Here is a 23,794-nt window from a genome sequence, read left to right as displayed (position 1 = left end):
CCTCCCTCCGTCAGACGGGCGGGGAGCTGCGGCGGGCGGGAGCGGGAGCGGCGGCGGCGGGGCGCAGCGGTCCGGGCCGCAGCGGGGATGCGCCGCGGATCCCGGCGACGAGGTGGGGGCGCCGGGCGGGGGGGCGCGGCGCCGGGCCCGGCGGGGTGCGGAGCGGAGCGGAGCGCGGAGGGGAGCGGGGTGCGGTGCCGCCATCAGGGTGGGAGCACGGCCGGGGGGAGGCGGCGGCGGCGGGGCCCGGTGCGGGAGCCGGGGCCTGATCCGGCAGCGAGCGCCGCGGCGGAGCCGGGGCGAAGCCGGCGTTACGTAACCGGCGGCCGGGAGCCCCCGGCCCCGCGTCTCCCCCCGAGCCGGGCCGCGCTTTGGAGAACCCCCCCCAGCTCCGGCCCCCCAAGGCGAGCGGTGTGACATGGCCCCGCAAAGTCCGTGCGCCGCCTGGGTGCTGCGCAGAGCCGGTGTGAGGAAGCCGGTGCTCGCGCAGGGTACCTTTGTGTGTCCATTCTCCCTCTCTGTCAAAGATATCGGCAGGGATGGCCTGCGTTCCCACTGTCCTGGCATTGCTGCAAAACCCGTGTGAGCACTTGGACTACGTATGAATTCATTAAAGCATTGGCTTGGAAAGCATCCTCTTCCCAGAAGTGCTGATGCTTAAAGTGAGCATCTGACGTGGGCTTTGCCCATCGTTTTGGCCCATCGTTTAATTTTATTTTGTAACCGCTTTAGCGTGCTGCATGACTACATCGCTGATGCTCTTCCCCAAAGCTTCGGCAATGCAGATGCGATGGACTAATAGTACGTGAAACAAAAGACCTTGCTGCACTTCTTGGGGCGAGCTGGGAGTCCAAGGTCGAACCGCGAGCTGCAGTGCAACTTGCGTGGGGAGCCCAACGGAGCAAAAGTATCCGCGGGTCCTAGCGGAGGGCTTAAGGGACAGGCAGTGTCGGCAGCAGACACTCACAGAGTAGATGAAGAAAACTCTTTGATGAAGGTGTGAGGAAATAGCTATTTTGGGAGTACAATCAACTGTATCAGCTCAATTTTAATGGAACTGGTATGTTTAATTGCATTCCTAACAGATTTTCTGTTCTCCAGATGATTAACTTGCGGAATGACACCAGCTCAAAGATTAAAATCTCATCAAATATCTAATGGTTTCTGTATAATATAATTGTGTTTGGTTTATAATAGTTCTTTTCTAATAACTGGTCTTTGTCCATGTAGCTGGAGATACTGTAATTAGACTTTTTTATCTTGGTATGAATGACGTGACCTTGACCTCTAGAGGTTAAGCAGATGTGGTTGTATGGATGACAAGATCTTAAAAGTTTAATAGGACATTTATTTTTATGTATATATAATGCATAGGGTTTTCTTTTAATTTGGTTTAAGAAGTTTGCACAAGAGGAAGGCTACCATCTCTTTTCTCTCCGTTCCAGATAAATTAAGAGATGTGAAGAACCTAAACATTTATTATTTAAAATATCCTAATGAGGTTTATATTTGAATTACTTTTTCTGTACAAGTAAGTGGTATGATGTATACCTGGAAAAACAAAATACCGCAGGATTTGTGACTGAAGACCCTCTAAAATGATTTCCTTGCTACTAAGGACTACAAAAAGTACCTTTGGTTTTACTGGAGTTCCTCAAGCTCACGTCTTCCATTGCCTTTTAGTGTTTTACTGTATACTCCCAGATGCTTCACAGGGCTTGTGAGCCCTGTAGCGTTAGGGCTATTGTCAGCAGCCTTTCTTGTCACTCGCCCTTCTTAGTTCTTAGCCCATTCATAGCTTACTCATACATCTCTGTGATGCTCCAAGTTTCTGTTGCCATTTTTCTAATCTTTATTTTGCTTCAGTTCCACCCAGGGATAAGCAAACATTGATTTGTGTACCTGTACGAATGAGTGGGGTTTTTTTGTTTGTTTGTTTTTTCCAAGTGCTGGTGTTGAAAGGCTGTACTATATATACGTTTATATGTTTGGATGTGTTGTTTGTACAACCATCAAAAATGTGACATTTCTCGCAGGTGTTTCTCTGCAACTGAGCAGCCCATTCGGGCCTTGCTGCAAAGGCACTGTGACCATGGAGAGGTAAAGCATCGCAGCTTCTTCAGCAGGGCCATCCCCACCTCTTGCTCTCTTGTGTGTGCTGCTGGAGATGTGACTTCTTCCTTCAGCCCAGGCTGGAGATGGAGGCAGGGGATATTCATATTACTGCTTTGTTTTCCTTCAGTTCTTCGGCACGTGTATGAATAGGATGTGCATGTGTATCTATCCCGTGGTGCCTCATGTTTCTTCTGAAGTATGGTCTGCCACCGGATTTCTTAGTGTGACAGATGTGAATGGCTTAGCTGTTGTGCTGCCTAATACATGAGATACTACCATGGGTTATCTCTGTCGTGTTTTTTTTTTTAATTTTTTTTTTCATATTTCTTTAGATTTCTGAGAGCTTAGGCTTCTGGTATCATGTGTTTTTGTCTCAGGAGAGCTGTATTTCCTAAGGAGCATTAGCCTTCCAGGTCAGTCCTGCCATGCCCCACTGGAGGACCTGCTGTCACTGCTTCTGGCATTGCAGTGGGAGGTAGGAAAGGCTACTGAAGGTGTACGTCTGCATTTGTAGTGTGTGTGCAGATACACAGTAAGTCTGTGCTGATGGTTTAATTAACCCTTAAGCCTTATATATAGGCTAGAAAGTAATTGTCTGATTTTCCTGTCTTTTCTAACATATTTTTTTTTAAACATTGAACAATTCAAACAGTTCCCAGAAGTTTCTGGTGTATATAATGATTAAAACCTGTGAGGCTTAATTTTTATTTATTTATTTTACTGGTAACTGAATGTTTTTTGAAGTTTTTGACTATGCTGGCATGGGAAAAGGCAGCAGTTTCTGTAGATAATTTTCATGGGGAATGTTACTCTGGGCAGTTGCACTTCTAAAACGAATTTCTCTGAGAATTTCCTTCAGGCTTGTGTTTTTTTCTTAAGATGGGTTTTAATGAGATTTAAAAAAAAAAAAGTCATTCCCAGTGGAATACTAAAGTAAATGCTTACCTTTCTTTTTTTTTTTTTTTTTTTTTTTCTTGGTTGAATATGCAACATCAAGGTTCTAAACGTTGAAGAAAGTGGCAAGAGGTAATATATACAAATGTGAGTAATTTTACTCAGGCCATGTGAAGGGTGTTGGATTTTTGGCAGATTCAAAACAGCTGTGGTGATAGATGGGGAAAGTCCAACTGTAAGAGGTGTAATGGGGAGGAAGTTGTGTAATGACAGGGTGGCTGAGGCTAGCTGAATTTGGCTGAAATATTATGAAACATTAAGAATATTAAATTACAGTAGTGTTTGTGCTATAAATAATGTTATCTGTGTATGTTTGTAATTAATTTAACTGTCTGCATACCTAGGTTTTCCAAGCTGTGAATACAAACCCACAGCTTTCAGCTGTTTCCTCTCAGTATATAGACATATATACACATAAAGGCGGAATGTAGAGATAAGGGCAGTTAAGAGCTGTCTTTAAATGCTGCTGTGTTTGTCCTGTTGAACGGTGTTTCTAGTACGTCCCTCTTCAGGGTTGTTCCTTTCAGAAGAGCTGAAAAATAGTGGAAGAGCTTTTCAGTGCTGGCAGCTGATAAGCCGGTCAAAGTGAGGTTAGCTAAAGCGTGAAATACAGAAGATAGGAGAAGAACACGAGGGTCATGATGTACAGGCAGTCAAACCAGCGTCTTTTAAGGAAACTTTTAGGCTGAATGACCAGTTTAGCTATTGAGGTAGAGAAAAAAAAGTGAACGATACTAAAATACTGGAGACAACTGCTGAAAGAAGAAGAAAAAACAGAGTTGAAGCGTGTGCGTGTGTGCCTGTTTGTTTTAAAGGGGGATTTGAATGAAGTGGCATCCAGAGATTCCTTCCAACCTGACTTATTCTGACTGCTTTGGCATAACCCAGACATTTTTGCTTGCTCCTTACAATGAAAAATAGATGGAGCTTAGTAACTCTGAATTACTTTCTCTGTGTATTAACCCCAGAGAACCTGCAACTAGTTTGGGTGCTGGCTCCAAGTGAAGTGTGTCAGTATGTGCTTGAGAGGTGTATGTGGTTATGGAGTGTGGCAGCAGGGAGTGAGCTGCTGAATTTCCAAGCCTGTCTTCTTGAGAAAGGTGCAGAATTTCCAAGCCTGTCTTTCTGAGAAAGCTGCAGACTGGTTGTTCAAATGATTTCAACGTGAGCGCCTCCATCACGAGGTTGGAAACTGGTGAATGTTGTATCTTATGTCTTGTATGGATTCATGGCTTTAAGAAGTGAATCTTTGAAGGAGGAGGAGGAAGCTGGAGATAAAAAAGAGTGAGAGGAGGGGTCTGGAAAATCACAGAATCCTAGAATAACCCGAGTGGAAGTGACTGTCAAGGGTCATTGAGTTCTACACCTGGCTTCATACAGTACCGCCCCAAAATTAATCCACATGTCTGAGAGCATTTTCCAAATGCTTCTTGAACTCTGGCAGGCTTGGAGCTGTAACCGCTTCCCTGGGAATGTATTACAGTTGTAACGGCCTAACGATCAGAAGAGCTTTCATAGCGATCCTTTGAAATGCCTCACTGCAGCAGAGAGAACAGTTGCATTCTGGAACAAAATTAAATATTTTTTTGTGTGTGTTCCTTAAAGGTGAATATAGTTTAATACTAGTTGAGAATGCTTCTCTTGAAGAAAATAATGGATTCATTAACTTGAGGTGTAAAGGAATCTCTAGTAGATTATGAGCTTTGTATAGAGCTGCAGGGACTTCAAGTAACAGGTGTCGTGGTGTATTAGATTCCAAGAGTAAGTTTTCTGGCAAAAAAATCACTTTCCTTCTGGGAAACAGTTTTCTTGCTGTATCCTTGCTTGGGGGATGGTATTTGTGTTTCTAGCAGAGTGCTGTCCCTGAGCATCTCTTGAAGGTTATATGTTCCTCAGTTAAATATTTCACATTTATGAAACTGAAGTCCACTCCAGTCGAAAAATCAATAGAAGAACTTTACTTCACACTTTCTGTAACATAATTGGGGTGGGAGAACAAACAGTTGTAGAAACTGTGGTGGTGACAGCTAATTGGACTTAGAGACGGACTATGGAGTTGGAGCTCGCTTTGGTGGTTCATGCTGACAGTTTAAATGAGAAAGCAATAAATAATTAAAACATTAACACTGAGGGTGGGAGGTGGAGGGGGCATGACACAGGACATGAGCATACGTCTGACACTTAGAAGACTGAGCTGGAGGGAGAGCAGCCTGGTACAAGGCCCAGGCCACCAGCCAGGACTTCGACACATCAAGTCACTGGGGGTGAGTGTCATTTTCCCCTGGTTCTCTGGTGCCAGTCTCACCTGGACCTTGATTTGTGTGCATGTTTCACAGGGTAGGCAATCCTGAATAGAAATCTATGGCCACATGTCCTGTTTAATAAAGCAATACTAGATTACATGACATTGAGCAGAGTTTCTGTTCTTGCAGCCACCCCACCCCATTCACCTGTGACAATCCCAGCATGGGTAAGGTGATGATAAAGAGGATTTGGGTCAAGAGAAGTTTCTGTGAACGTATCACAGGAATGATTTTAAGCTGGTAATTTGACTTCAGTTTCTACCTCTTCCGTGTTTAAAGTTTGTGTTTCCTGGTTTTAATATGTTTCTGGAAAGCAAACTTTGTGCAGAAGATAGTTGCAGAAAACAGGATGGGATTGATATAAAATGGAGTATATGTTATTTAGAGAATGAGTCTGGATATAAAGTGTCAGCATGCCTCTGATACTGGAAGGTTAGTTCTGTAGCCAGACAAATTCTATGACTTTCCTTGTAATAATTGTTGATGCATAAAACCTTTCTTTTTTTTTTTCCCCTCTTCCTGTCAGCTAATTGAATTTTATCTTTCTTCACGTACACTTGACAACTGTGCTTTTTTTCTTCTTTTTGTATGTGTAACTCATGTTAACTATGTCCAGGTCATAGTTGCACCTGGCTTAATGTTCTTGGATGACAAAATTACAAGCAAAAATATTCAGTTATCTGGGAAAAAAAAATAATGTTCTCTGACTTTCCCTGTGACCTGTATTTTTGCACATATACTATGGGAAGCTAAACATAAAGCATATGCCAGTCCACTGAGCAGGCTTCTTGGTCCTTTTTATGACTGGCAGTGCACCCTACACATAAAGCCAGTGGTCAATTTGCAGTATACAATTCAGAGTGACATGCAATGCTTTTTTTTTTTTTTTTTAAAGTAGCTGCACATTGCAGTTTCAGGAAGAAATATGTCCCTGCCCAGTCACCATAAATACTGCTGTGTGACAGAACTTACAAACAAAATGAAATGTGTGGTTTCTGCCTGTAATTGACACAATCCTGCTTGTGTATTTTGCGAAATATGAGTTCAGGATTAATAGGGTAGGCCTCAGATCAGAATTTGAGGATTAGAATTAGTCAAGCTGACTAACCCTCAAGCCTCTACATGACTCTTCAGTAATTCAACATGCTTTTGCAATGCCTGGGAGTTTAAGGAATAGAAGTAATTTCAGAATTAATCTATAATATTACAACAGTTGAAGGGGTTTAAAGCTTGGTAAGCTAGAACTGTTTAAGCTGCGTCTGATGCAAGCTAGGCTCCCAGCACACTCGAGAAAAGGAGCAGCATCTCATGACAAAGAAGTTTCATTTCTCAATGCCACCACGTGTGTTCATTGACAAGCTGTATGGGTTTATTTTTCTTTCTTCTGTTCTTCTGTTTCATCTGGCTGTGGACACAATGTACTGTGCTGAGAAATGCAGAAATGCTTGTGGAGGGCGTGGCAGCTTTATTCATTTCATACTTTAGCATTTCTGGCAATATTCCCATGTTGAAAGCTGATCGAAACGAACTGCGCTTAGGCCACAGATATCTTGAGGAACGTGCAGTTCTCCTGCCTTCTTGGCTGCTTCTTGGATAGTTTGGAGTGAAAAATGTGTCATAGGTGTGTGATATAACACTGGAGAAAACACAAACGTTAGATAAATCTGTTTAGTTTCTCAGAAACATGCAACTTAATTTTTGAAACTTTTTTTTTTAATGCAGCAGGAGTGTGTTCTTGACCTGTCTTTCATTAGTAATCCGGGTTTCCAGCACTGAGACGTGCTTCTCCAGCTTTTGTCCTCTGATTTATGACGTGTTGGATCTTAACCACAATCCAGTTGACCAGTTCATTTTTTTTTTCCTTTCTTACCTACTGATTTATGATAATATGGAGACACAGCTCACTCTCTAGGGAAAAAGTGAAATGAAGTGTAAACAAAATGCTTTGAAATTTGCAGAGTGAGCATATCAAGGAAAACCAATTGTTTTCCTGATGGACTTTTTACCTAGTAGCAATGTCAGGTGCTGTTTCTTAATGACAGTGAGTGAAATATTTTTGCAGTTTATGTTGGTCGCTCTGTTGAGGTGGGCTGTACATTTAAACAATTCAGAAGCAGAATTGAAAGCAATGGTACAACTTCCAAATGTTTCTTGTTTAGAAGGACAAGTCTGAACATAAATAAATGTATTTGTATTGTGAGATCCAGAAAGTAGTTCAAGCAGACCTCTCTGAAGTTTTTCTTTTTAAACAATCTCAGTATGCTGCAAAAAATGACTTTCAATTTTTCAGGTTCCCACAGATTGCAGCACAGAAAATCAATACTTTTTCAGCTAATGTCAATTTTTTCCATTAAAGGATAAATGAGGAAGTGTGAGGCTTCCAGTCTTCTCTGGCTTCTGTGCATTTCCCAGACAGCTAATCTGTATTTATCTTTATATTTTCTATAATGCATACTTAGTGCTTGTCATTTTATTCTCTTTGCCAACCATAGCTTGTGTTTAAGCGTTAAATACTCAAGGCGTGTTGGAATTGTGGCAAGTTTTTAAAGCCTTTGTTCAAGTACTTCAGGTTAGGAGGGTGAATGTTTTATTTGAGCCATGACCAAGCCAGATGTATTTCATTTTTATTACACTGTTTGTTGCTTTAATGATCTTCTAGATCTCCCTATAAACATATTTTGAAAATACCTTAGGTCTGAATTAGAGAAAATACTTTTTTTCTTCTCTGAAGCAAATATGCACTTTGCATTTCTGTTTCTATAGGTTTATCAAGAGTAGCAGGGAACAGCATGATCAAAAGTAGCACGGCAGGTCAAAAGTGAAAGATAGCATATGTCAACGTTTGGATTTTGCTCGTTACTTTTGTTTTGCTAATAAGAGCATATATGCATATAAGCAGAATGCAGGAGGTACCAGCTTGCATCTTGCTCTGCTAGATGCATGTAGAGAAAATACTTCAGGTCAACAGTGCTCCATTCTAGGAGGAGATGGATCTTGCAATGATACTGGAATATTGCTAAAGTTTCTCCTGTGATATTTGCTGCAATGTTTGCCTGAACCTAAGAGTAATCTTACATTGTAGCAGTGGCTTACAGGGACTGTGTGGTATGAAGTTTCACCCAATGAGCTACAAAGACCTACATAAATGTAGATGGGGAATGTGGGATCTCTGAAAAAAGGCTATGTGGGGAACAACCAAACTCTATGTATTCAGCAAAGTGGCTCTGTTGTTGGGAATGCAGTGCCAGAAAATTTAAGCAGAGAGAGCATATTTTCCACTTTGGGGCATGCCTGAGTTTATGAAGCTGCCTTCCTTGTTCATCTGCAGCGCAGGACTGTGCTGGGCAGTGAAGCGTCACCCAGCAGTAGCTCAGATCATGGCCCCAAGAAATGTGCTTGTATCTGCAAAGCTCCATAGTTGTATACTTTGGTAAGTAATGCTGCAGCAAGTTGAGCACCATATTTCAGTATTTTTCATTATAATAAACATTGTACATGCTTCAGTACATTTAGTACCATGTTCCAGTTCTTTCTGCACACAAAAACATTTTTCCATCTTTGTTATTAAACAGTCTAGCTGTAAGGACAAAGTCATTCTCAAAGAAAAGAGCTTAAAGGAGAAAGTAAATGACAAAGTCAAAATTAAGCAAATCATTCCCAGTGCTATTACTATATTGAAGAGAGAACATGACATTTTGCAAATAGTTCAAAGATTAAAACGTAAAGATTTAAAAGGAATGAATAACAGACTTCAAACTCATACCAGCCATTTGGCACAGTTGCCCATTGACTTGCTGAGGCTCTAGCTGGAGTTGCATGGAACTGAAGACCAGTGCATTTCCTAGCTGTAGAGAGAGTTTAAAAAGAGTTCATACATGTGGATGAATGAGATTTTTCTTTCCAGAACACTGCCATTTCCAACTGAGTATCTAAACTGCTTTTTTTTTTAAAAATTTTCTTCTTTTTCCTGTCTTCTTATTAATCCTCCTTTTGGAATGCTGGTATTTGGGAAGCTGTCCCAAAACACTTACTTGTCAGGTGTCGCTATGTAGCAATAACACAATTAATCTTACAAGCCCTTTTTTCTGGCCTATTTGTTTGGTGGTGTTTCAAGAATTATTTTACTGCTATTTTCTGATGTTGACTAATTTTGGAACAGGTATTTCATACAGCATGGGAGTTTCTCTTCTGTGTAAATGGCTATGGGCATCTTGGCTGAGGTTTCTGACACATATCTGGATACATGGTGACTTAGGACTAGGGAGTGTGACAAAAATAAAACGAGTTACTTAAAAAGGCTGACTTGCAGTTGGAGTGATTTCTCCTTCAAAGAAAGAAAGAATTCTGTAACAGAACTTGATAGTTGAGATAGTTGATATTGAGATAAAATAAGTGGCAAGGTTAACAAAATATTTTATGATATTCGGGTATGAAATTGTCCTGAAGTGCTCTTTAGAAAAAAAGTGGATAAATGAAATATTTTTGTCTGTCTCTTGAGTGGAAATATACACATTCATGAAGAGTTTCAACTGAAAAACGTGGAATAGGACCTAATTTTGAGAAGAACACGGATACCTCTCTGCAACTCAGTCCTCTGATGCAAAATTCTGAATGTATATTTATTTGTAAACGTGCCAGAATTATGACTGCATAATATGTAATAATGCGCAATAATTTTTTGAGGTAACATCTATGTATAAATAGATATATCATTGTGTATTTTCACTGTTCAGATGGTAGATGGCTCACAGTCAATGCAACCAAACAGTTTTATTCTTGTGAATTGACAAATGCTGAGTTGCCTTGCCTATAACCAGAGGTCGTAACTTGTGAATGGAGACAAGGAGCAGAGGGAGAAAATTTTAGCTGTATTTCCATTTTTGCTGTGCCTTTATGGTTTTTAATATATTATCATTTTTAATATAGTAGTGTATTTAATACTTTTGGTGTTACTCTTGTATGTAATATATTTTTCAGGAGTATTCTTATGCCTAGATGTTGCTGTCACATAACGTTACAAAATTTCTCAGTAGCTATGAAATCAGTAGGCAACAGTAAGAGAGGCTTAAAAACGAGATGCTGAACTTCAAACCAGGAGTTGTGTGGCACTAGAAGTACAGGAAAAACTGATGGTTTGAGATACAATTTCAGACTCAAAATGTTTAGGTCTTCAGGGCCAGCAAAACATGAAGTAAAACACTCTATCCTGTGGTATTTTATAAATCTGTGCCCTTCCTCTGAAACAGGGAAGAGGATGCTAGTGTTTTGGCCACCAGTTTTATGCATGCGAATTTATCCTTACAGCCTGTCAATATTTTGTTGAACCTTGTGGTGGAATATTTAAATTTCTCAGCATCTCAAGTGAGAGTAGGAAGCTCTCAGAGCGAGGAAGCTCCCTGATTTGTCCAGGTCAGTGAACAAGGAGAGGAGCAATACTTGCTGGACCTGCTTTGATCAGAGGAGGTGATAGCCAGCGTAATGTCTTGGCTCTGGCCGAGACCTCAAATGAAGTCGTGCAGTGGTTGTTACCAGCAGAGGTGGAGGTGTGGGTAGGATCCTGGCAACTGGGGAATTCAGTGATACAAGAGTGTAGAAGTCTGATATCGTGGAAGAAAATGCTTAGTTTCCTGGCTTCCTTTTCAGGTTGAGATTCAGTCCTGCTAGAATTGCAGGTATGTTTAATACTTTATTAAAATAGTAACTGAAACAACCAGATTTTTGTTCAGCTGTTTACTGCTGGAGGTCTTTTTGTTAGCTGAAATGCAGTGTAATTTAGATCACTCTTTAATCTAAGTGATAGAAACCATACATATTACTTTTCTTGCCAATATGTCAGTACAGAATGTCAACAAAATGTTGTTCATTTTGCTGCTAGTGTATTTTATTAAATTTCAACATATAGTCTTTGATATGAAAACAATATGGCATGTAAATTGTTTGGTAGTTTATGTTGTGTTTTGATTTATTTTATTTTTAACTGGGGAGGGGTGTCCCATCTTCCTGCCTCTAAGTATTGTACAAAGTCCCTAAAAATGATTTGGTTCAAGTGAAGATGAGTGTGGATGCCCAAGAACAGCACAAGTCTGTGATTCTATAGTGTCTCTGTCCTGCAATTGGAAGCACTCGAACACTATCCTGTTGGAGTCCCACTGGAGCAGATGAAGGGCCGTGTATGCTGTAAACTCCATGCTCTGCATGTACATATCTGTACCAGCAAAAACATCTTCCCCAAATCAGGTCAGAATTGAAAACAAAATAAAAATGCATGAAAACACGTTGTTAATGTTTTTGTTTGTTTGTTTGTTTTTCACTCCTCCCTTTCAGAGTGCCAAATAATGCAAGGAGTGTTTTAACTCCTCAGTTACATATATAGGTCCTCAGAAAATTAATATACTGTCAGTAGTAGTAATTTTAAGGAAAATTCTTACTTTAATTTTCTTTTTATTTATCTCCTGAATGCAGTTCACCACTGTCACTTGTTTTATTAGTGTTCCAGAATGCACAATAATATGTAATAGAGAATTATGACTCCTGTTTTCTCTTCCTCCAGACTTAAATGAGAAAATGTCTTATCTGTTTATATTCTGTATGTTGTTTCATTATAAAATTGAAAATGCCTCTGCATATGTTTTGTGAAAGTTGAAAGCCACTGAATGATAAGCCAGGATATCGCTGACTTTGTTGGTGTAGTAAGTGTTGGAGTCAGTGTTTCAGGATGCACAACACCTCAATAGTTAGTTTTCTACAACATGGGCTTCTTTAGAGGGTCTTGCTCAAGTGTTCTCAATGGTAGAATCTGCTTTCTCATGTTAAAGAACTGTAGTGCTTTCCTTGGACAGTGAAAATTATCTGAAAAGGTAAAACTAATATAAGAAACAACCACCATTCTGGAGTAAGAGAGGTCAAGAAAATTTTGGCCAAAAATGGTTGCAAGTGCTTGCAAATCCAGCCAAACAAAGATCTTACAGGAGCTTCACGACCAGTATTGTCTAAATAAGTCCATCAGAAATTACTAAATTTGTATCTTTTACTATATTGAGTGAGAGCTATTCTTAGGCTTTGGGAACTGGAATGATCCATGGGAAAAAACTTGAGTTATAGTTAAGGCAACTTCCTCAGAAAAGTACTGTGAATGGTTCTGAGAATATTTTTCTCCTCCATGTGGAAGTTGAGCACACGATAGCTGTGGCACCTTAATTCTGCTGAGCCCTGTGTCACTGGCATCCCTGCACAGCACACTTCTTGTGGTGCTTCCCCAGGGGCTTTCAGCTGCTGGCGGGGTGGGACTGTGAGGCGTCTCAGGTCGAGGTACATCTTGCCCTCACTAGGTGGTCCCATTACTTCCTAGACCTTATATTTCGTATGTATATGTGCTTATTATATAGTACTACAGTGTGTGTATGTTTGAAGAAAGTCAGGGAAGATAGACATTACACAAAGGAATGAGGGCTGGAGAATTCTCTGTGTGTTACAGAGCAGAGATTAAAGTGAAAACAGAGTAAACGCAGATTAAAAAAAATATATGTTCTATATTTGTGGTAACATCTTAACTTATCTATTGGAAGTTTCTGCCTAGCATCTGTCACACGGTTCTCCAGTGTAAGTGAGAACCAGAGACATAGAGGCAGATCTGAACTTGCCATGGATCAGGCAGAAAATGCAGAGGCAGGACTTGCATCTACAGATGATTTTTAATTCTGTTAGATTAAAAAGCACAGTTTATGGGTTCAGTATGCTGAATCCCTTAAAAAGTTGAAGTTTTGTACCTTTGTTAGTAAATTCAGATTAAATTTAGCAAACAATTTCCATTAAAGCAAAAATGGAGAAAAAAATAGAAGTTTCATTTGAGTAATTTTGCAATGGAATGCTCACATTGGTATGTCTTAATGTTGAAATGGACTTTTCTTCCATGTTACTTGAAACTTCGTCTTTCTTCCTTCTGTTGGTCCCTGAACTAAAAAAATCCACTGTTTATACAGCCAAAGTAGGTTCTTTTTTCAGTTAAGTGTTTGAGGTTTATGAAATATGTCAATAAACATGCCTGAGGAAAAACTTGCCTGTTCCAAAAATGTAAGGCAGACTTTTCTAGTTAAGAAAAGCCATCCTAGCATATGGTGCATTTCTTCTAAGATGCAAAATATTCATATACTGAGATGAACCTTCTGGAGGAACTTTGAAGCAATAGCTACTGCTCTCAAAGCTTCTGCCTTTATTTGTTTCAATAGAGACTGACTTTCTGAAAAAAATTCTTCCTAATCTCTAAAAGATGTTAATAGTGCCCTGCCAAACTGTTGTTGACAATCTATTTCTTGTAGGATGCTGTTGTATATAAACAGGTTTTTAATTTATTTTTTTTCAAGCCATGAGAAACATTTAGATTTGTGTTCAGCTTGAGTCTAGAATAGCATTAATGTTTCTGGCATGGTAGTTGTTTTAGTCCTGTATGACAACTGTGTTGCACACGTTATCTTAGATGGCTGTAGTGGCAGAATAGATTGAGTTTTATACATGATCGACATGTTACTGCATTCAGGGCTGCCTCATCTATTTTTTCCAGTGTCTCACTTGCTGTAGCACTGACCTGTGTTCGGTTCCACCATGCTAGGGTGACCTTCACACAGCCCAGGAAAAAACGTCTTGTTTGCTCAGCAGCCCAAAAGACAATTAAGAGTGGTTGCCTGAGCAACATAACATCCTTGTCGAATACCACAGGGATCGCTGTGATGCCAGTTGGAACCTTTCATCAGAAGTGGCACACTTCCATGCTCAAAACAGTGGAGCATCGAAGGAATGTTGTTGCTTCCCATTTGCTTTTTGTCTTTGCTTGGACTCTTCTCTGATGAAGCGGTGGAAAATAATCAGAGGCATGGAGTAAACAGATGAGTAGAAAAAAATGTAAAAAGCGACATGAAGAAGGAAAGGAGTCCTCTGGGAAGGAGCGGGGAGATGCTCCTCATTGTGGACGAAGGAGCAAAACAGTGGAAAAAATCAAACAGAGGAGAGCATAGAAAACCATTTAGAAAAGGAGAATAAGGAAAACATGGGAAATATTAAAGAGTGATATAGATGGGTTAAAAAAAAAAAAAAGCATCTTTTTCCAAGCATCTTGGAACTGTTATGCTAAAACTGCATTTCTTCATGGGAGTTTTTTGTCATTGCTGAAAAATCTCTATTTCAGTTTTGTTTTCTTTTGTTTGTTATTAAAAAGAAATCAACAGCCTTATTGGTGCTTTGATATTTGCTTTTGTTTCCCTGATACAAAACCTGCCAAAGATTCCTTCTGGGTGCAGGTGGCTTATCAGTTCTGTGTGGTTAAGGCACTCTTGTATTTTGTAGCCAACAGCACACAAGGGAGCAATATGGCTAGTACCACATCTGTCTGCCTTTTTTCTTCCCAGCTTGAATGAAGAGCTACCTACTTACAGCTAGGATAACCGCAGGCAGGCCTTGGCATCAGGCCAGGCAAAGGCTCACATCTCTGCATCCGGAGCAGGATGCTGTAGCTGCTTTACTGCTGCTAACCCAGCTTATTTTCCTGGTTTTATACACGCACTGTCTGTGACTGCTTGGATAGCTCGTGTGTTGTTCAAGGTATTTGTTGAATATATCTGTTGAGAGCATTTGAGCTTTTTAATACATTTTGAGCAATTCAGAATTGACTGTTTTCTTCAGCCAGCAAAGAATTACACGATGTGAAAGTCCTTCAGAATAAAAGCTAACCCATGAGAAGAGAACAGCAGAAAAATAATTAAATAAGAAATAACTTCTTTCACTAGTTTTCCTGAGAAGGGTGTGTGTATCTTTTTTAGTGTGTCACCTGAGGTGTCACTAAGAGTGACTTTATCCTACAATTTAGATGCCAGTTCAGTTCTTGCAGAAAGACACTCCTTGTTAGTCCAGAACTGGTTGTGTTCTCCTTTAACTGCTTTTCTGCTGTGTAATTTCATTACCGATGATGTCATCTTAAGGCTTTTTGCTCCAGTAGTGTGGTTTGATGTGATCGACAAAACCTGTTACACTGATGTGCATCCTAATTTATTAAAATCTAATTTTCACTGGTCTTCTGTAGTATTCTGCTCTGCCAGCTGCTTTTAATGTGGCTGCTATTGCAGACAATCACAAGTTTTTATGGGGGAGCCATGCATGTGGAAATGGGGTTAGGAATTGGGGTGCACTGGCTTACAAGTTACAGGGCTCTATCACAAGCTACAGCAAAAATCACCCCCATTCTCCAGACTGCTAAATAGGTGGTAGGAATTTATTTGATATTTTTATAGGGCACTCCTGTTCATGTCCTGTTTATGATTTGACTAGTGTCCATGTTATTGCATGATGTTTTGATATCAGTGTGAAGTTTTGATTGTCTATTCAGCTACTTACAGGAACATCAATTGCCAGGGTAGCAGAACGTAACAAATCTGCTACATAAAAGTGCTGGTGAAGTTTTTGCCCTGTCCTTCTAAACTCAGTCTTCAGAGTGGCCCTTTTCAAAGGATCTGTTTTCATTTTTTGGAGAGTCTGGGCTTGATTTTGTTTCCATTTTTGCTAACATGTTTATAAACCTGAAGCAATTGAAGTAGCTAGGCATATAAACTAGTCATCCTGCTGTATGAATTAGAGCAGATTTCTCTCAAGAGCTTTGTGCAGCCAGCTTTCTAGCCAGGCTGTCTACTGCTGGGAATTATTGTTTTGTTCAGATTTCAGGTCTAAATACAGATTTAGGAGGTTATTTCTAGGATATATATTTTTTTCCCAATATCGACTTTAATCTCTAAAACCTAACTAACTAAAATGAAAAGATGATACATTTGGATGCACTGTCCACAGTATAAAGCATCTCTATATAAAAGAGATTTTTATTTATTTATTTTAGAGAATAAAGAATTATATATTTTTACCGTGTGGCTGTAGATAACATTCTTCCTATCATTTCTTATGTGTTATAAATAAGAAACAGAGAGGCCCAGCTTAATTTTCCCAGTGCTTAGAATACATTCTACTGAAGTGTTTCTTCCTTCTACCTTCTCTGTTATGTGTATATAAAAAATCATTATTTTCATCCATTGACTAGAAGGAAAAAAAATAAGGTAGAAAAAAAATTATTTACTTTTTCATACAACAGCAGGTTACTTTATCTTTTGCAAAGCTGTGTATTTCATAGCTTGTTCAGTAAATTCTGTCTGGTGTACCTAGATTATCTCCTATTTTAAACACTACATTCATTATAATATTCAAAGTAGTTTTAACCTCCTTTAAAAAAAAAGACCATTCTATAATTGTATAACTTTTTTCTTTCCTCTTCCATTTATCTCCCTCACTTGCAGCATGATTAATCTTCTTAGTTTCTATTCTTCCGATCCCATATTTCCCAGGAGATTTCTATGTATTATTATTTTTATTAGATTAAAATAGAATTCCTGAAACCATTTCTGTATGTCTGCTATTAATGTAATTGGGAAGGGACTCCCTGGGCTGTTTAATTTATTTATTTATTTGCTTGTATCCATACGCTGGAGTGCATTGTCATATATTGTTATGCAAGTCAAGTGGATTGGTGAGTCACTGTGATGTTAGAGTCAAAAAACACCTCATTTTACTTAACTCTTCAAAGGTATATGGTCATTGGTAATGAATCATCTCTTGACTTCACTGATATTTTTACTATTTCTTAAAATGTTAATGTGGCATATGTAGTACATGTACAGAACAGAATAAGGAGGAGTATTTACTGGCATGCAGGTCGTAGGCAAAGGGTGCAAACTAAATGCCAGTAACAGAGTTCTTGCATGCAGTTCAAGATCTGCCTCTAGCATTGATACTTCCAGAATTAGTTTTTTAATAACTACATAGTGAGTTTTGATGTCAGAAACTGATCAAGTAGTATAAAAAGTTTTTTTTAACAGGCAACTTTCAGAATAGGACTGCACTTTTATACATCAGGGAGTTAAGAATATAGAAAGAGATGATAGCTGTCTTCTGATGATGGCCTGCTACATAACACAAGATAGAAACCTTCACTTCCTGCAACAATCTTGTGATATCCAATTGAGCTGCACTATATTTATTTTTAGCAATAATTCTGCTCTTCATTTTTACCAACTTTATTTAGAAACATAACACTATGGAAGTAGAAGAAACCACTTGAGGTACTGCTTTCAGCCTGCAGTGTCGTATGCAGTTTTGTAGTGGACATTAAATCCAGAAGGTCTATACAAGCCCTTGCTCTACCAGAAGTCAGAAATATGCCCATCATCGTAAGTCTTATTGCATCAAAATCCCAGAAATGGAAGTGCAGTGCACTACGAAGAGAGCAAGACTGTCTTCGTTGTCTTGAGGTACTGCAGTGACTTGGAAGTGTTGATACGTCTCCAGCAGTGTTCATACTCACCTGTCACATGCCATGCTGCTTGCTTTCTTGCAATCTCTCCATAAGTCCTGGCAATTTGAGCAAGAGGAAGAACTTGTGCTTGATCCTAGGAAACCGTACCAGTCTTGATCTGGTGATCAGATCAGCCCTGGAAGTGTGCAAGTTCTTGATACAACTGACCTGTATCTTCCATACGTCTCTGATGGTTCACAACTGCAGAAATGTAGTGGGGGAGAAAAAGGCCACTTTCTTGTGTGCACAGACTGCTGGCACCAAGGGTGGAACATGATCCCATTCAATTAAGGAAAAAGAAACAGCAAACCCATTGTTGTTCAACATACCTTTCAGCAGTGTCTGTTGTCTTTCCTGTGCTGTTATTTTTTGTAGCACTTGTTTATGATACAATGGATAATAGTAGATTTTGTCATAATTTTAGCTCATTGTATTTTCCAGGATAACAGTAATTAATAAGCAAAGTTATGTTCAAATAGGAAGAAAACGAAGGGAGGATTTTATGCGTTACAAAATCTAGTCAAAATAATTGTTTTAAAGATTCAGCTGTGGATTCTCACAATACTACAGCTGATCTAGTTTCTGAGAGAATTTATTTTTAGAGTATTAGTTTTATTGATAGCCTAATAAGATATGTGTGTATTATTCAAATCTTTGCATTTCAGTTCGTATACTGCAGGCAAATTTAGTTGTTAAAGGACTGATTTTTTTTTAATTGAAAATTTACAATCTGTGTTTCTTTCTGAATGACAAGTGACATTAAATAATGCAACAAAGTCTATCAACAGATATGAGCACAATATGAGCTATTGAAGAACACTAATTATCTATACTTAGGGAAAGCCATTTCTTAGATGTATATATTCTGTTTTTCCTTTTGGTACATGCATACTTTTAATTGGAATGCTTTCAGTATAGTGCTGGGCTCATCGTTTTGACTTCTCTTTCTTTTGATATTTTTATTTGCGTGACAAGTTTGAAGATGCTCTTTTATAAGTGATTTGTACTTTTCCTTAGTCTGGAGCGGGTGCACACTTACCTTGTATGGCTTCAAGGAGTGGGTGGCATTGCCAGGTGTAAAGGAGCTGCAGGTAAACATCTGGTGGCCCAGCTGTGCTGCTCATGATAATGATGGATATACACCACCACATGAGACACTTTTCTCGTCTTAAGTTATTGGTGGTTGGTTTTGTCCCATTGTTTTTAAGGGTGATATATTTGGCCATTGTATACTGCATCTGACGAGGCTCTTCTGGCTCAAGAAAGAAAACACGAGCAGCACCTGCTGCTTTGCAGCAGCTTCGTAGCGCTGTCAATCTTCACAAGCATGTTAGCTCTTCCAAAGAGCAAGTATTTAATGACACTGTTTTCTTCTTGGTGGGTTTGCTTTGCAAGTGATATGTTCCTTAGGAATGGATCTGTTTATTTTGTGGGACAGATCACAGTGACAAAAGTATTTGTGTTCTTTCCATGTACCTCTTGGAGTAAGAAATGAGGCCTGTTAAATGACAGTGTCAATTTCATTCATGCTGTTCTGGTGACAAATATGTGTGTCATATCTTTGAACTGGCTGTACCAATGCATAGACATTTTATTTTTGTCTGTCAACATTTCTATTTTCAAGTATTTATTAAATCATCTCAGCCAGGATGCTGCTTTTAATAATACTAAGTCTCCAGTCTGGCGCTGTAGTATATTTGAACTAAAGTATTTCTCTAATTATTGGTTCTTGCTAAATTCTTTCAGCTCACTAGATGTGTGAACGGTCAAAATCTAAAACATTAATATTTCAGGATAAATAAGACACCTCAAAATTGAATAGTACCATTGTGAGTAAAATGTCTAATTCGTATGTGTGCTTAGGGCACTGCAGTGCCGATACTGCTGGTATCGGCAGCGTGGAGCATGGGCAGTGAGTCACAGACACGCTACTGTCCTAGCTGACTTTGTAGGAGGGAGAATAATGCAAACCCTGCATTCCTCAGCTCTGGCTGCTCTCCAGGGGCTTTCAGGCAAGATTGTGCCAGTTGCTCTAGTAGCTTTTGTGATGGCAAAGCTTTTCTATATTGCATTGGTAACTCCTGTGACTTCTTTGGATATAGTAGACCACTAAGTGGTGTTAGTGAAGAGTGAGATTTTGTTGCTACTAGTCTGTTTTAAAACTGTGACTTAGTGGTCTCTGACTCTTCCTGAGCTTTGAATTACAGCTCTGATTTGAGATGGATGTGCCAGCTTAGCTGTATAGGAAATAACTAGGATTCCTTTTATAAATAAAATGATGAATCTTGGGTTTGTTCTAATATGGAAGCAGAGTAAAATGTACAAATTTAGGAACTTTTATAAAACATCCCTCATTCCTCTAATTTCTGCCTTTTATTTCATTTTTCTTTCTAAACATATGAAGAAAAAGAAAAGTGCTTTTTTTTTTTTTGTAGAAAATATATATGCAGATCCGTAGTATTGTACCATTTTCTCCACATCACAGAGAAGTGCTGTTTGAGTATTTGGAGATTTACAAACATCTGCCTCTATATGGCTAAACAACAGTTGGAAGAGAGGTAGTTTGACATTCACCTGCTATTAAAATACAATGAAATAGATACAGGTCTGTAGGGCAAATACAGCAAAATGTAGGTGTCATTTATTTCTGTCCATTTTCTTAAGCTGTAGAATGTCATTGTGGTATTTACATTTGATGTTTTAATAACCTTCCATGTTCAGTAACTCTGTCAACAGAGAGAATGTAGTTGCATGCAATTTTATTTCCCTTGGAGTAGCAGTTAATATCTTGGAGTGTGGTTTTCTTTAAGGGAGAACTGTTCAGTTAATTTCTCAATTGCAGAGAACTGTACGAAGATGTTAGTTTGAGGAGTGCTATCCTGTGCTCTCTGTTCTTTTAATTTCTCCATGCTGCTTGGAGCTCCCTGATTTCCTGAAACCCATTCTGAATGGAAGTAGCAGTTGCACTCTCCAGTTCCCAACCACATGGAAAAAGGAGAGATTCTTTGATGGTCAGTGACAGACATTTTGAATACCACTTCTCGTGCAATCTTGTTTAGACAGGTCTTTGTGGTGGCTGAATAGTTGAGGATTATGAAGTATATGCTGTATGACATGCACAATAGTTAGATCAAAAAGAGTTGAACTGACATGCAAATAGGTGTGGACTACCTGGATAATTCTGTTTATAACCTACCTTCTTCATAGTGAAGTGCAGTCAGTTTTGTTTAAAGTTTGTGAATACTGTTTGTTGGGGTGTATTGTGCTCAGGACAACATAAGGAATTGTATTTATTTATTTATTTATTTATTGCAGCCCTCTTTGTTTTATGTTAGTAGGTGCTTCAAAATTGTAGGCAGAAATATCCAGGTAATTGATCATATATTGGAGTTTCTATTTGTAGCAGACTTTTATATGGCTTTAGTCAAGGTAGCATTCTCTTTTTGATTTCTAAATCATAATTACATCCTGATGTCATGTAGCAAAAAGTAAGAGTGTTTTAGCTGATGAGGTAGAACTAGAATATTCAGTGTAGGCAGGTTGGTTTTCCCCCCTTCCTACATTTTATCTAGTAGGGTCATGATCAGAGGTTTTTTAAGAGAAAGAATACTAACTTTAGTTTATATCCATGTGGAAGAGATTATGTGTTTGTAGCTGGAAGATGTTTGAAAGAAAGGGTACATAAAGCCTTTGGCTCTATTCCATTCGCTTGAATGTACCATCTTTTTGAACATTTCATCATAACTTATGTGATGAGTCATTTCTGACTCAGGCAAAGAAAAAAATATCTGTGAAGAAGCCTGGCTTTGAAATGATAGTGACATCCAGGACAGAATAAAAATATGGAATGTTGGAAATCTGAATATCAAATTCTCTTAGCGTTTCCATTCTGAATGCTTTTATTTCTCTAGTGGATGAAGTCATGAAGAAAATCTTGCTCAAAAAACTATTTCCAGTTAACAGAAACTACTGTTAATCTGATAATATAACAAACGATTTAATTGAATATTCTTGAAATAATTCGTGTTGTATAACCAACCAATTGTAGTTGACTTAATGAAGTGCTACATATGATAGGTTACTCTTCTGAGCTAAAAATCTGTGAACTGCTAGCTTTCAGTTAATGTTCCTCAGGATAGCAATGGGGTAGTTGATTGCCATGTGAATGTATAAAGGTGGTGGTAGGGGAAGAGAAAGGCAACAGAAATGTAAGTGACAACCCTTTTGCTCTGATGTATGGAACATACAAAAGTGCAGTCCTTGTGGTCTTTTTGATGTAGAAGTGGTAGAACAGGGTCATTCTCCTGTCCTTGTCCCTCCCTATCCTGTTTTGAGTGAGCCTTTACAGAAAAACCCCAACGCTCGTGCCAGTTTGTGTGTGCTAGATAGGGGCATGTTCTGCATTCACTGTTGACTTAGTCTTGCATGTAGTCACAAGCCATTCACAAATCAGTGCTTTTTCTCTTTGAAAAGAGAAAACCTCTTAACTGCCAGCTCTACCTTGATGAAGTCATCAGTGCAATAGAAGAAACAGGAAGAGGAGAGGAAAATAAGAACATACATGTTTGTGGTGGACAAACTATACAGTAGTTTCGTGAAGGTCTTTAGAAAACATGCAAACATTTTAAGAAAATGAAATATTAATATTAGACTTTATATTGTTTGCTAGCTATTTGCTTTAGCTTTGTATTTTGAAGTCAAGGGAATAACTGAGTATTTGCTAGATATACATGGAAAAATGTAAACTCAGAATATGTTACTTGATGTTTCTCTCACTGGTGCTTTCCTTTGCAATGTCCCCATTTAGAGGATAGGCTGTATTAATCATTGTATTTGGCTGAATCAAATTTCAAAGACAATGTAAAGGTAGTTTGTAATGCATCCTCTTACTATCTGCTGAATCATCCTGCAATTGTGAGTATTGCAGTCTTAATCTTACGTTACGGTTGCTTGGTAATCCTTCTATTATTTGCACTTCATCATTCAGTTTTTCTGTGCTGTGGCTGTAAAGGAGGCCTCAAAACAAATTTGAACCTATGGGTATTGCAGGCTTCGATCATAAATTGACTTTCCTTGAGCATTTACTATCCCTGACGGTGCTGGATTAAAATTTCTGTGTATTTTGTAAAGCTCTCTTACCAAAATGTTTATGACCACTGAAAACTTCCCTCAGGTTCATTTTATTACAGCAGTTCATTACCATGCACAGGCTCTTGTATACTTGCTGCAGCTCTCAAACGTTTTTTCTGTGCCATTTATTTGTACTTTAATGGACATGACTATGGAAGTTGACAATCAACATTAGTAGGTAAAATGAATGATGTGGTCTCAGTGACATTCTTAGTCTTTGATTTTTTTGGCATGTAGATTAATACTGTTTATGGCAAATAACTGTGGTATCGGCACTCGGCTGCCACAGGAAGATTGGGTTTCTAAGGGTAACCACTGTAGGCTGAAATGGCTTGTTTAAGCAAAAAACCACAACGTATAATTACTTTACTAATTAATATAAAAGCTCTTTATTTTTCTATAGCTTCCTTTTCATATTCATTATAATGAGTTAGAAAATGATAGGGCATAATCATTATAAATAATGAAATAGGATTTTTATTTGAGCCTCTATGTGAAAATATGGTCTGGGAAAACAAGCTTGTCCTCTTCATAAAAATGCTTTGGGTATTAACTCCCGCTGAGACGTTCTCTGGAGGTTGGTGGTAGAGCTCAGCTTAATGTTCTGTGCCAGGAACAGCATTTCAGGCAGGACAGTGTTTTATTGTGGAGCATTGTGGGGCGGGAAACAAGTTTTATGGATCATGTTGACAAAACACAACCTCAACACTTAAAAGGCAGGCAAGATAAGTAATAGAAATACCTTTTCAGGCTATGACAAAGCCTCATATCCAGCTGTCATTTCCCTGACACCAAAGAAATCTTCACTTCAGTGTTGCCCTCTGGATGTAGCTCTGATGTACACTCTGATTTTACATTCCTGTGCTGCAGAAGCCAGATTATATTTAGGAGCAGTCAGTCAGCAGCAGGATCT

General features: G+C 38.9%; 1 protein-coding gene across 10 annotated transcripts in view; it reads left to right on the top strand.

Annotated features, from left to right (window-relative positions):
- The first annotated feature begins 9 nt into the window (after positions 1-9).
- The window catches only part of OSBPL6 (oxysterol binding protein like 6), a 101,128-nt gene continuing 77,343 nt past the window's right edge, over positions 10-23,794 (top strand). For 6 of the 10 annotated variants that reach the window (XM_035536951.2, XM_035536949.2, XM_035536952.2 and 3 more), the window contains exon 1: positions 10-112. The gene's annotated coding sequence lies outside the window, so the exon portion shown is untranslated. Of the gene's footprint in view, positions 113-11,532; positions 11,610-23,794 lie in introns of those variants that run through there. The other 4 variants (XM_035536954.2, XM_035536953.2, XM_050711529.1 and 1 more) reach the window with 4 other exon arrangements.

The sequence above is a fragment of the Cygnus atratus genome, chromosome 6 (assembly GCF_013377495.2).
Source record: "Cygnus atratus isolate AKBS03 ecotype Queensland, Australia chromosome 6, CAtr_DNAZoo_HiC_assembly, whole genome shotgun sequence".
Taxonomy (NCBI): domain Eukaryota; kingdom Metazoa; phylum Chordata; class Aves; order Anseriformes; family Anatidae; genus Cygnus; species Cygnus atratus.
This window is presented reverse-complemented; position numbering and strand designations above follow the sequence as displayed.